A 13,272-nucleotide genomic window follows, 5' to 3' on the forward strand; every position below is an offset into this window, starting at 1 on the left:
AAACGTATTAAAGCGTTGGAAAAGAAGCTGGAAGCAGCATTACAGGCATCCCCAGTGGTCTCCCTCTGACTCAGAGGCAGCCTTCAGACCCTATGTCACCCCCATCTACCTTTGGGCCTACAGGGGTTACGCCAGAAGGGGACTGGTCACCGGAGAGGCAGTTTCTGCCCCTGCCCCAGGTTATGCCTTCGCCCAGCACATCCTGGGCCAGACCAGGCTCGGCAGCACAGGTAACAAGAGGCCTCCAGGGGCCAACAGCCACCTTTACGCCCACAGCGGCGGGCTTGCGCTCCCAGCCAGGGGCGTGGCAGAATTTGCCCCCAGACCTGCAGGACTTTATCGCAAATGCGTACTCGCAGGGCATGGCTCCAGGGGTGCAGCAGTATGGAGGGCCTCCTCAACAAGTGACAGGTTCATGGTTGGCACCGCCCCCCTCGGGTTTTGGTTCCTTATTGGAAGAGCAGGAACAGTTTGAGGACAGTGAACCGGAATATGGCTTTTCCGAGGATGAGACTACACCCGAACAAGCCCCTTCGGTTGGCCTGTTCAAACCAGCGCTCTTCAGAACCTTATTGTCTAAAGCCAAGCAAGTGATGAATCTGCCTGGCTCAGCTAAGACTCCAGAAACCGCTGAGTCGGGTCAAACTTCGGCCTCGCTACTGGAAGAGCCTCAACCCGAGTCCGACCATTTTCCTGCATCAGGCATTTTCGTAAAAGGGATAAAAAGACCTTGGCAGCCGCCAGCGGCGGCTCAAGGGCCTTCCAACCTCGAGAGGAAATTTTATACCTTCGACGAGGAGGTGGAAAAGCTGCTCGAATTTCCCCCAATTGACCAGCCGGTCGTTACGCTTGTCTCCAGCGTGTTGGTTCCCTCAGAGACCGGGGAATGCTTAAGACCAGAGGAGAGGAAAGCGGAGACATTGCTACGTAAAGCACACCAGATGTCTGGCTGGGGATTCCGGGCAGCGGCGGCAGCGTCGTTCATCAACCGCGCCTCGCTCATGTGGATCAAGGAAATGCAATCCCGCCTAGGGCCCGAGGTCGGGCGCCTCCGCCAGGACTTAAGTAAGCTATTGCGAAGACCGGAAATCAATCACCGGATGTTGTCCTGTCTCTCTGGTGACAATGACACCGTGCCCTCTTGCGTGTCTATAATAGCTCCTAGGTGTAGTAGCTTGGTGGTAGGTACCAACTGGCTTTTCGCCACATTGATTGTGAAGCCATGGAGTTCTAATGTGCGAACTGTCTCGTTGAGATCTCTCTCTGCAGCTACCTGGGACCTGGACAAAATGACTATGTCGTCCAGGTACGCCATCAGCCTGATGGATCGTGCTCTTAAGCTGGCAGTCAATACGTCCAGGAGCTTCGTAAATGTCCTTGGGGCCGATGACAGGCCGAATGGCATGGCCCTGTACTGGTAGTGTCTGCCTTCGGTGAAAAATCTGAGAAATCTGCGATGGTCCGGATGAATAGGGACATGCAGATATGCCTCCTTGAGGTCGATGGATGTTAAAATGTCTCGGTATCGGATGGAAGCCAGAATGGTCTGCAAGGAGTGCATCCTGAACCTTCGGTATTTTATGAAGAGGTTCAGTTGCTTCAGGTTGAGGATCAACCTGCAGCCTCCTGAGGGTTTGGGGACGATGAAAATCATGGAATAAAATCCCTTGCCCTCGTCCTGTTGCGGAACCAATTCTATGGCCTGGATGTCTAACAGATGTGAGATTTCTTTGCGCAATTGTAGTTTCTTTGAAATGTCCTTTATTATGGGACAGCGCAGGAAACGGCTGGGAGGTGGTTGGATGAATTCCAATCGGAGCCCTTGTGTAACTGTTGCTATGGCCCATCTGTCGGAGGATGTCGCTTGCCAGGCCGTGTAGAACCCCTGTAGTTTCCCTCCGATTGGCTGAGGGCCGGTCGCATCATTTTGTGCGTTTGAACCCTCTTTGAGTGTTTCCACGAAAGGGCCTCCTGGATTGATGATAGCCCCTTGTCCTGTCCTGAAAGGAGCCATGGTCACTCCTATAGGACTGTTGGTTGTACTGTCCCTGGGAGAAGGAACTTTGGTTCTGAGCGGGGCCGATGGAGGGTTCCCAACGAAAGGACTGGTGCCTTGAATAAGGTGTGAACCTCCTGTCCGGTCGCCTGTTAGCTCTAGGAAGTACTTTCCTCTTATCTTTGTCCTCCACTAAGACTTTCTCCAACAAGTCCCCAAAGAGGGTGGAGCCTTGGAAGGGGCCGGAGGCTAGGCGCCACTTAGATTTAAGATCCGCCTGCCAGTTCCGTAGCCACAGCAGGCGGCGCGATGACAATGTGGTTGCCATGCTTCTGGTGGAGAACTTGGCCGCGTGAAGAGTGGCGTCCGCTGAAAATTCCATCGCCGCCAATAGCTTACTTAAGTCCTGGCGGAGGCGCCCAACCTCGGGCCCTAGGCGGGATTGCATTTCCTTGATCCACATGAGCGAGGCGCGGTTGATGAACGCCGCTGCCGCCGCTGCAGAAACCAGATCGTGAAGAGCCTCTACAGCCGTACACCAGCTCGAAGGAGGCAAGTAGGATCGACGATAGGAGTTTTGTGAGTTGAGACAACCGCCGCCTGTCTTCTTTTTGCATTATTTATCCCCCCTCCCCTCCATCGACCCCAGATACCCAGCCACCATTAATACGGAGGAGAAAGAAGGAAACTCGGCTAGGAGACGACAGAGACGACAGAGAGGAAGTGAAGGAGGGTGAAAGAGGGTTAAAAGCTTGATGCTTCGGTATGGTCTGTGGGGGTTGTATAATTTAAGGTGATTGAAGGAAGAGAAGGACATAGAAGGAGAGAAGGACAGAGAAGGAGAGAAGATGGCCCTCTTTTTTGTGTGCCTAGTGGAAGAATCAGAAAACCGTTGCCGACATTCAAGATACCTCGAGTGCTGGTGAAAACTAGTGACTGAACTGCTGACGCTTACTTGAAATCAACGCTGCGAATTTTGAGCCGACTGAAACGTGTTGTATTTGCTTAATTTACTTAATTAATTATTCATAATTACTTACGTTACTTATTAATTGTTTATTTCTTAGTCCACTTTATTATTATTACTATTATTACTTTTACAACTATTATTTTCGTTTCCTTCTCTTCCCTTTCTTTTTTCTTTTTCTTTTTCTTTTTCCCTCTTTTCTTACTTGTTCTCCCTAGCTTATTAATCTCCTTTTTCCTTTTCCCCCTCTCTCTTTTCTCCCCCCCTCTTCTAACTAACAGTAAGAAATCCCATCTCTCTCTCCATCTGTCCCTATTTAAGAATTAAAAGTGATTAATTGAATATTTGCTTAACGGTTACATCAAGAACTTTAAATTAATTGACATTTGATAATTGATATTGATTAATACTATTAAGGATTAACTATTAACTATTAGGTACAGTGCTTATAATAGTGCTTATAGAACGTGGTAAGGATTTCTAAGATCAACCTAGAAGTAATTTAAGGTAGATTTATACTATTTATAATATTTATAATATTTATACTATTTATTACTCTCTATTAATTGTTAACTAAGAATTAATTAACTTACATAACCTTGATTACCATTAATATTAGAGTATATTTTAAGAATAACTAAGTATTTATCTTAATTGTCTATTTAAATTTTATTCCTATCTATACCTTACTGATATTTCCATTGAACACTGTTGTATATTATTTATTTAACTGATTAACGGATTAATTGGTAACAAGTGAATAGTCAAGTGATAGATATAGACATAATCAATTAGATAGCAGAAATCAGAAATTTTATATTTGACTCTTCTCTTTATCAATATTGGAGAATTCAGCTACGTCAGAACAAATTTAATTATTCCAACTTGCCAAACGAGACTAACCTTGAACTGTGATTTAAATAACATCTCCTCCTTTACTAACTAATTGAATACGTGGAAAGGACAGTACTTTCGACAACTTGTTAACCACTTTTGTCTGGATAGGGAGTATGACAACTAACTTCTCTAAATACCAAAAAAAATCTACACCAGGAACCCCGACAATGCAAACTACAAAGCCAAATACAGAAATGGCAACTATGGATAAAACTTCTCTGCAATCGATTCAGGCCTCGCTCAACTTGATTCAAGAGTTCATGGTTCGCAGCCAAGAGGCAGCTACAGCTACCCAAGAAACCATAAGACAAAACCATGAGGAAACAAAACAAAACTTTGAAAAGATGTCTGGAAAGATTGAAGGTTTGGAAAACCAATTGGAAGGTATACAAGAAATTATAATTAACCACGAGCAGAGGATACAAAATATTGAAACAGACACAAAAAGAATCGATGAAAGAAGAACTGAAGCAGAAAAAAGATTAATTGCGGCCAATAATGAGCTTGAAAACTCTATCGCAGTCCTGGAGATGGAGAAAGCGTCTTACTTTCTCCGCTTTCAAAACATCCCAGAAAATACAGACGAAGATTTATTTAACAAATTGGCTCAGCTGATCACTGATAATACACAAATCGAATTAGACGAGGTCAAAGACCATATTGATGAAATCTATAGAATACAAACAAACTATGCCAGGAACCACAGGTTGCCCAGAGAGGTCCACGTAAAATTCACTAAAAAATCCATTAGGGATGAAATATATAAATCAACAAGAAGTGGGAAAATTATGTACCAAGAAAAGGAAATTATAATCCTCAAACAAATCCCGAAAAGAATAAGAGAGAAAAGGAGAGAATTCCACTTCTTCACAGCAAAGCTACTGAGAAGGGGAACCCCATTCCAATGGCTAATTCCGGATGGTCTTTTGGTAACAAGGAATGGGAAAAAAATTAAAATAGATTCGTTCGAGAAAGCGGACTATTTTATCCAAAACAATTTAGAACAAGATACAGAGATTCGCCAAACTATAGAGGACTTACTACAGGAGGAGAGACGGACGGAGGATAGAAGAGAGGAGGAACAAGGCAAGGAAGAACAACAAAAAGAACAAAGGGTTGTAACAAGAGCGGCGGCTAAACGTCAATAAAGAAAGGGAGAGTAGCCGGAGAGGAGAGGGAGGAAAATGACGCGGAAGACACTTGAGTTGATCTCTGTAAACATCAATGGATTGAATTCTCCGATAAAAAGAAAACAGACAATGACAAAATTATTAAAACAAAATTCAGATATATCATGCCTCCAAGAAGTACATATCAGAAAACAGGACTGCAAACTTTTAGAAAATAAAAAACTAGGTAAACTATTTACAGCTTTAACAGACTCAAAAAAGAGAGGGATTGCTTTATACATTAGGGACATATACCAACCAGAAAAAATCTACTCAGATGAAGATGGAAGAATACTAATCGTAAAAATTAAAATTGGATATAGAGAAATAGTGATAGTGGCGATTTACGCCACAAACACAAAGCAGAAACAATTCTACAAAAAATTAGCGGAACAGTTAACACAAATACAAAAAGGAGACATCTGTATCATTGGAGACTATAATGCAGTGAGTGACACCAAAAAAGACTTTAAATCCATGAAGAAAAAACTGAAAGATAGAAAAATACTACCATCAGAATTCCAGGAAATAGCAAGGGAATATAGATTGGTAGATATCTGGAGAGAAAGACATCCATCCGCCCGGGAATATACCTTTTATTCACCACCCCAAAAGTCGTGGTCCCGAATAGACATGATCTGGACAGACCAAAATTTTGGGAAGTTAATCCAGGAGGTTGAAATAGGCCCAAATATATGGGCAGACCACCAACCAATATTGATGAAAATTAAAATACCAACCCCAGGACAACATCGATGGTCCATAAACCAACTGCTATTTCAAGATCAGGATTATATTAAACATATTAAACAAGAACTCAACCTATTTCTAAAAGTTAATTGGAACACTGACACCACCATTCAGAACATCTGGGACACAACAAAAGCATTTACGAGAGGCATAACCATAGCTTACCTAGCAAAAAAACATCAACATAAAGACAGGAAACTAAATGAATTTAAGAGTAAATTAAAATACTTAGAAACAGAAGCTCAAAAAGACCTCCAAAATGAAAAGATAAGAGAAGAGATAGATACAATAAAACACAATATTAACTTAATAATACAAGACGAAATTGCCATAAAATTAAGGAAGACCAACCAATACCAATTTGAAAATGCGAATAAAATAGGCAGATGGCTTGCTTACAAACTGAAAAAACAGGAAGAACGTTATATACAAACCTTAGAAGATAAAAATGGGGAACTAAAACATATATTGGGGGGGGGAAAGGATATAGCAGTTGAATATTATGCCTATCTATATCAAAAGGAAGAAACAAATCAAACCCAACTAAACAAATACTTAGAGGAGGCGAAAATACAGAAGATATTAGAATCAGGCGAAACCATACTAAATAAAGAAATAACTATATCAGAAGTGGAATACGCAATAGCTAAACAAAAGAATAGTAAAACCCCAGGTACAGATGGGATTCCGGCAGAATTCTATAAAGAATTAAAGGAGTCCTTACTAGAAATCCTATTAATAATATTTAATGAAGTATTAGAAAAAGGTTTGTTACCGACATCTTGGACACAAGCCTTAATAAGTTTAATCCCGAAAGACCCCGAAAAAAAGAAATACATACAAAACTACCAGCCAATATCCCTCCTCAATGTCGACTATAAAATCTTCATGACAATAATAGCTGAAAGACTTAAACCAAATAATAAAGAAAGATCAAAATGGCTTCCTCCCAGGTAGATACATAAGAAATAACACAAGAATAATTCTCAACACTTTAGAATGCTATGAGACACACTCAGAAAAACAATTAGCACTAATATTTTTGGACGCCCAAAAGGCCTTCGATAACTTAAGATGGGAATTTATTCTTGAATTAATGAGAAAAATGCAATTCGGCCCAAAAATGATAAAAATGATTCAAACTATATATAATACCCAATCAGCCCAAATTATATTGAACGGTGAATTAACAAGGTCTTTCCAAATTTTAAAAGGAGTCCGACAAGGATGTCCCCTATCTCCGCTTTTATACATCTTAGCAGTAGAAACACTTTTAAACCAAATAAGAACTAATGAGAGAATTACAGGTCTCACGACAAAAAAACAGGAATTTAAAGTCCAGGCCTATGCAGATGATCTAGCATTTATCTTGGAGGACCCAATAGAAGTAGGGGAACACCTACTGAGAGAAATACAACGATATGGAGAGGTAGCTGGTCTAAAAATCAATAAACAAAAAACTAAAATCATAACCAAAAACATGGACAGTAAACAAGAACAGGAACTAGAAAAAATCTTAGGAATCCAAATTGTCCAAAAAGTAAAATATTTGGGTATAACACTAACTAAAAGGTGTGGTACAATACAAAAGGATAATTATGACCCCCTCATTAAAAAAACAGAACAACAGTTAATTAGGTGGAACAAAATTCACATCTCATTATCAGGGAGGATAGCCACAATTAAAATGTCTATATTACCTAAATTTTTATATCTATTCCAGACGATTCCAATAAAATTAAACAAAATTTTTTTCACCAAAATAAACACAACTATTTCAAAATTTATCTGGGCGGGGAAAAAACCAAGGGTGAGATTTAAAGCTTTACAAGACAGAGTAACACAAGGCGGATTTGGACTACCAAACTTTCAAGTTTATTACGAAGCATCGGTCCTTTTATGGGCAAAAGATTGAATAACCCTCCAAGACCAGAGACTTCTGGCTTTGGAAGGACATAATATTCTCCAAGGATGGCACAGCTTCTTATGGAGCGAGAAAGAGAAAATTCCAGTATATTTTAGAAGCCACATGATCAGAGACTCCTTAATAAATGTATGGTTAAGAATTAAAAAAGATCATTACTTAAAAATACCAAGATGGTACTCCAGCCTTGAAGCACTTAGACATCCTAACCTATTCCAAACACAAAAAGTATTGAATTATAATCACACATTAGATGAGAAAGGGGGCATAAAATCTAGACAACAATTACGAATCCAAAATATCGATATTGATTGGTGGTCCTACGCCCAAATTTTGACGAAATGGAATAAAGACAAAAAGAAAGGAGGAATCCAAGAAAAAGATAGTATAATTGATAAAATATTATTAGGAGATGGGAAGAAATTTATAACTAAAATGTATAATTATATAATGGGGTACACTATGGAAACAGAAATAGTTAAAGAAAACATGATCACTTGGGCCAAAAATATAGGCCATACCATTTATATTGATCAATGGGAACAAATGTGGAAGAACCTCAAAATTACTAAATCAGTTCCGTATAAAGAAAATCTACAAAAAATGTTTTATAGATGGCACCTACCCCCAACGAGATTGGCTAAGATCTACCCTAACTTAAAACCAAACTGCTGGAGGTGCAACAGCAAAACTGGATCCTTCTTTCATCTATGGTGGACATGCCCTCCAATAAAAAAATCTATGGAGAAAAATCCAAATATGGATACAACAAATTACAGCAATCTCACTAAAACTTACACCAGAAATATTCCTCCTGAGCATAATGGATTCGAAAAATAAAAAAGAAGACACATACTTAATACAGCATATAATTACAGCCACTAGAATAACAATAGCACAAAATTGGAAAAGAGACAAAACACCAAATGAAAGGGAAATTATTAAAAAAATTTATGATTGTGCAGAAATGGATAAATGCACCCAAAAACTTAAAAACAAAGAAGATTCGAGATTCTACAAAAATTGGGAAAAATTTTACGACTGGGTTAAAAACAAAAATCAAATAAAGAAAGAAAAGAAAAATAAGGAAACACTATAAAATACAGATCAAAATACATTAATAATAATAGGATAGAAATAGGTATGATGATAAAACATAAAGCTCTGAATGGCTATTTTTGATTAATATGAATACTATGACCAATCCAACATGATTTCTTCTCAAGTACAACTTAGAAATACTTTGATAAAAGTAAAATAACAACAAAACCGCGGCATCTATATGCCGCCCAACTAACAACCTAAACTTTATAGAACTACTACAGTTCAGTGGGGGGAAGGGGTTGGGAGGAAGACCCTGATGATTTAAAGGAAATTAAACTATAGAAATACAGTACTTTAGTCTTAATATGGTATGATTGTGATATGTATATTAACTAGACAAAATGTAAATGAACTGAACAACCATTTTATACTCGTGACTACATGTTATTATAATGTTGTTAACTAAGATCTGTCTTCCTCCCTTTGTATATAATTCTTTGTAAATTAATAAAAAATATTTTTTTAAAAAACAAAACAAAACAGCCTTCCTAGTGGCTATTACGTCGGCACGAAGAGTGTCAGAGTTAGCTGCCTTATCAGTACGTCCTGACCTCTGTATCTTCTACCCAGACCAAGTGGTGCTGAGATTGGACCCTTCCTTTATACCAAAGGTAAACTCAGAGTTCCACAGGAAACAGGAACTCATCCTGCCTGATTTTTGCACCCACGGCAGTCACCTATCGGAATTGCGATGGCATAAGATTGATGTACGCCGTGCGGTCAAGATTTACATTAGATGCACAGAGACTTTTCGGAAGATGGAGAAATTGTTTGTTTCGTTCTCATCGGATAAAAAGGGACTTGGACTTTCATCTGTTTCCATTAGTCGTTGGATCAGGGACTGTATTGCGGACGCATACAGAGCTCGTAACCAACCGGTTCCACCGGGAGTGACTGCTCACTCGACGAGGAGTGCGGCGACCTCAGCAGCCTGGGCTACCCAGGCGTCCATAGATGACATCTGTAGAGCTGCAACGTGGTCGGCTCCGTCGACTTTCATACGGCATTATAAGTTGGACTCCTTCGCTTCCGCAGAGGCGGCATTTGGGAGACGTGTGTTGCAACGAGTTTGTTTATCTCCAACGTTCCTGACAAGACCTTCTCCCTCCCATGGGCCGTAAATGTCTGGTATATCCCATGTTGGACTCTCCTTCCAGATGCAATGGAGAAGAACCGTTGTACCTACCTGAACGGTCTTCTCAGTGCACTGGAAGGAGAGTCCAAACCCACCCGGTATAGTTTTGGGTGCAGGGACGCCGGAGTAGGCAGTTAGTCAGTTATTAGTTGTTAACAATAAAACTTGGTTATCCTCTTACTATGGTTCTTTCGTTTTTAAAACTGGCTCATGGGGAGAGCAGAGGGGGCGGTGCTCAATTAATATGTAAATTTTTAACTCAGTCTCTACCAATAGGATTGGAGTATTACCCATGTTGGACTCTCCTTCCAGTGCAATGAGAAGACCATTCAGGTAGGTACAACGGTTCTTTTCCCCAGAGGTTCATGTGGAGGGTTCACACAGGACCACCCCAAAGGAAGATGGCCAAATGTCTCCATGTTAACCCAGTCATTTACCACCTTGGATCATTGGATAGTTCTAAAGCGGCATAATAGTGATAGCAATAGACTTATATACTGCTTCATTGTGCCTTACAGCCCTGTCTAAGTGGGTTTCAGAGTCAGCCTATTGCTCCCAATAATCTTGTCCTCATTTTACCCATCTCAGAAGGATGGAAGGCTGAGTTGAGCTTGTGCTGGTCAGGATTGAACTTGAACTGCTGGCAGTCAGCAGGCATAGCGTGTAGTACTGCATTTTAACCACTGTGCCACCGAGATCACCCTGCCTCCATTTCTTGATTTCAGACATTAAATTATTAAAATGATGTTACTGTAGTTATGGTAATATAAGAGATTCGAGAGAATTATGTAATTATATATGTTGTGGATATTGTGTTATTTAAGGTATATGCATTGATATATGTATGGATGTGGAGAGAAAAATAATGAAGAATATTGGGGGGGAGAAAACATGAGTTTTTACTATGACATTAATAATAATAATAGAAACATAGAAACATAGAAACATAGAAGTCTGACGGCAGAAAAAGACCCCATGGTCCATCTAGTCTGCCCTTATACTATTTTCTGTATTTTATCTTAGGATGGATATATGTTTATCCCAGGCATGTTTAAATTCAGTTACTGTGGATTTATCTACCACGTCTGCTGGAAGTTTGTTCCAAGGATCCACTACTCTTTCAGTAAAATAATATTTTCTCATGTTGCTTTTGATCTTACCCCCAACTAACCTCAGATTGTGTCCCCTTGTTCTTGTGTTCACTTTCCTATTAAAAACACTTCCCTCCTGGACCTTATTTAACCCTTTAATATATTTAAATGTTTCGATCATGTCCCCCCCTTTCCTTCTGTCCTCCAGACTATACAGATTGAGTTCATTAAGTCTTTCCTGATACGTTTTATACTTAAGACCTTCCACCATTCTTGTAGCCCGTCTTTGTACCCGTTCAATTTTGTCAATATCTTTTTGTAGGTGAGGTCTCCAGAACTGAACACAGTATTCCAAATGTGGTCTCACCAGCATTCTATATAGTGGGATCATAATCTCCCTCTTCCTGCTTGTTATACCTCTAGCTATGCAGCCAAGCATCCTACTTGCTTTCCCTACCGCCTGACTGCACTGTTCACCCATTTTGAGACTGTCAGAAATCACTACGCCTAAATCCTTTTCTTTTGAAGTATTTGCTAACACAGAACTGCCAATACAATAGTCAGATTGAGGATTCCTTTTCCCCAAGTGCATTATTTTACATTTGGAAACATTAAACTGCAGTTTCCATTGCTTTGACCATTTATCTAGTAAAGCTAAATCATTTACCATATTGCCGACGCCTCCAGGAATATCAACCCTATTGCACACTTTAGAGTCATCGGCAAATAGGCAAACCTTCCCTACCAGACCTTCCCCTATGTCACTCACAAACATATTAAAAAGAATAGGACCCAGAACAGACCCTTGTGGCACACCGCTTGTAACCTGACTCTGCTCAGAATACTCGCCATTCACCACAACCCTCTGGTGTCTATGCTTCAGCCAGCTGCAAATCCATTGAACTATCCAGGAATTAAGTCCAATCTTTACTAATTTATCTATCAGCTCTTTATGTGGAACCGTATCAAAGGCTTTGCTAAAGTCCAGGTAGGCAATATCCACGGCACCACCTTCATCCAACACCTTTGTGACATAGTCAAAGAAATCAATGAGATTAGTCTGACATGATTTGCCTTCAGTAAAGCCATGCTGATTTGGGTCCAATAAGTTATTGTTTTTTAGGTGCTGATTTATCTTCTTTTTGAGTAGAGTCTCCATCATTTTAACGACAACTGATGTCAAGCTAACTGGCCTGTAGTTACCAGCTTCTTCTCTACTGCCCTTCTTGTGGATAGGCACAACACTGGGCATTCTCCAATCCTCAGGAACATCTCCTGTTAACAAGGATTGGTTAAACAAATCAGTCAGGGGGGTAGCAATGACAGATCTGAGTTCTTTAAGAACTCTGGGGTGGATGCCATCTGGACCCATTGCCTTATTTATCTTTAATCGTTCAAGTTCTTCCAAGACATCGGCTTCTAAGATCACTGGAGCTGAATCCGTACAGTTGGAAGCAATGCTATATCCCTCTATAGTATTATTTTGTAAGGTGTCTTTTGAGAAAACTGAACAGAAGTAGCTATTGAAATGGTCAGCGATCTCCTTATTCCCATTAATGCATGTATTTTTCCCGGTACTAAGCTTCGTGATGCCGCAGTTTTTCTTCTTCTTATCACTAATATATCTGAAGAAGGTTTTATCCCCCTTCTTTAGAGATTTGGCAATTTCTTCCTCTTTTGAGGCTTTAGCAGCATATATTATCTGTTTCGCCTCCTTCTGTCTCATTTTATACACCTCCCTATCAGCTATACTTCCAGACTCTTTATACCTCCTATAGGCAGCCTTTTTTTCATTGACTATAGCCCTTACATCATTGCTAAACCATAGCGGTTTCTTCTTCCTTTTACCTTTAGATATTTCCTTTACATACAGTCCAGTGGCTTTTAAGATGGCCTTTTTTAATACAGTCCACTGGGTGCTCACTCCTGCCATTTTATCCCTCCCCTTTAATTCATTATCTAAATATTCCCCCATTGCATTAAAATTTGTTTTTCTGAAATCCAATACTTTGGTTGCATTATAGGATTGCTCACAATGAGTTTTTACATCAAACCACAAACATAGATGGTCACTGCAACCTAAATTTTCTCCCACCTTGACATCTGAAACCCAATTCCCATTCGTAAAAACTAAATCTAGAATATTCTCCCCTCTAGTTGGTGTCTTAACCAGCTGTGCCAGAGCTGCTCCTGTAAAGGCCTCTACTATATTCTTACTTTTGCATGTAAGGGCACTGGG

The sequence above is a fragment of the Erythrolamprus reginae genome, chromosome 2, assembly GCF_031021105.1.
Source record: "Erythrolamprus reginae isolate rEryReg1 chromosome 2, rEryReg1.hap1, whole genome shotgun sequence".
In the NCBI taxonomy this organism is placed as follows: Eukaryota; Metazoa; Chordata; class Lepidosauria; order Squamata; family Dipsadidae; genus Erythrolamprus; species Erythrolamprus reginae.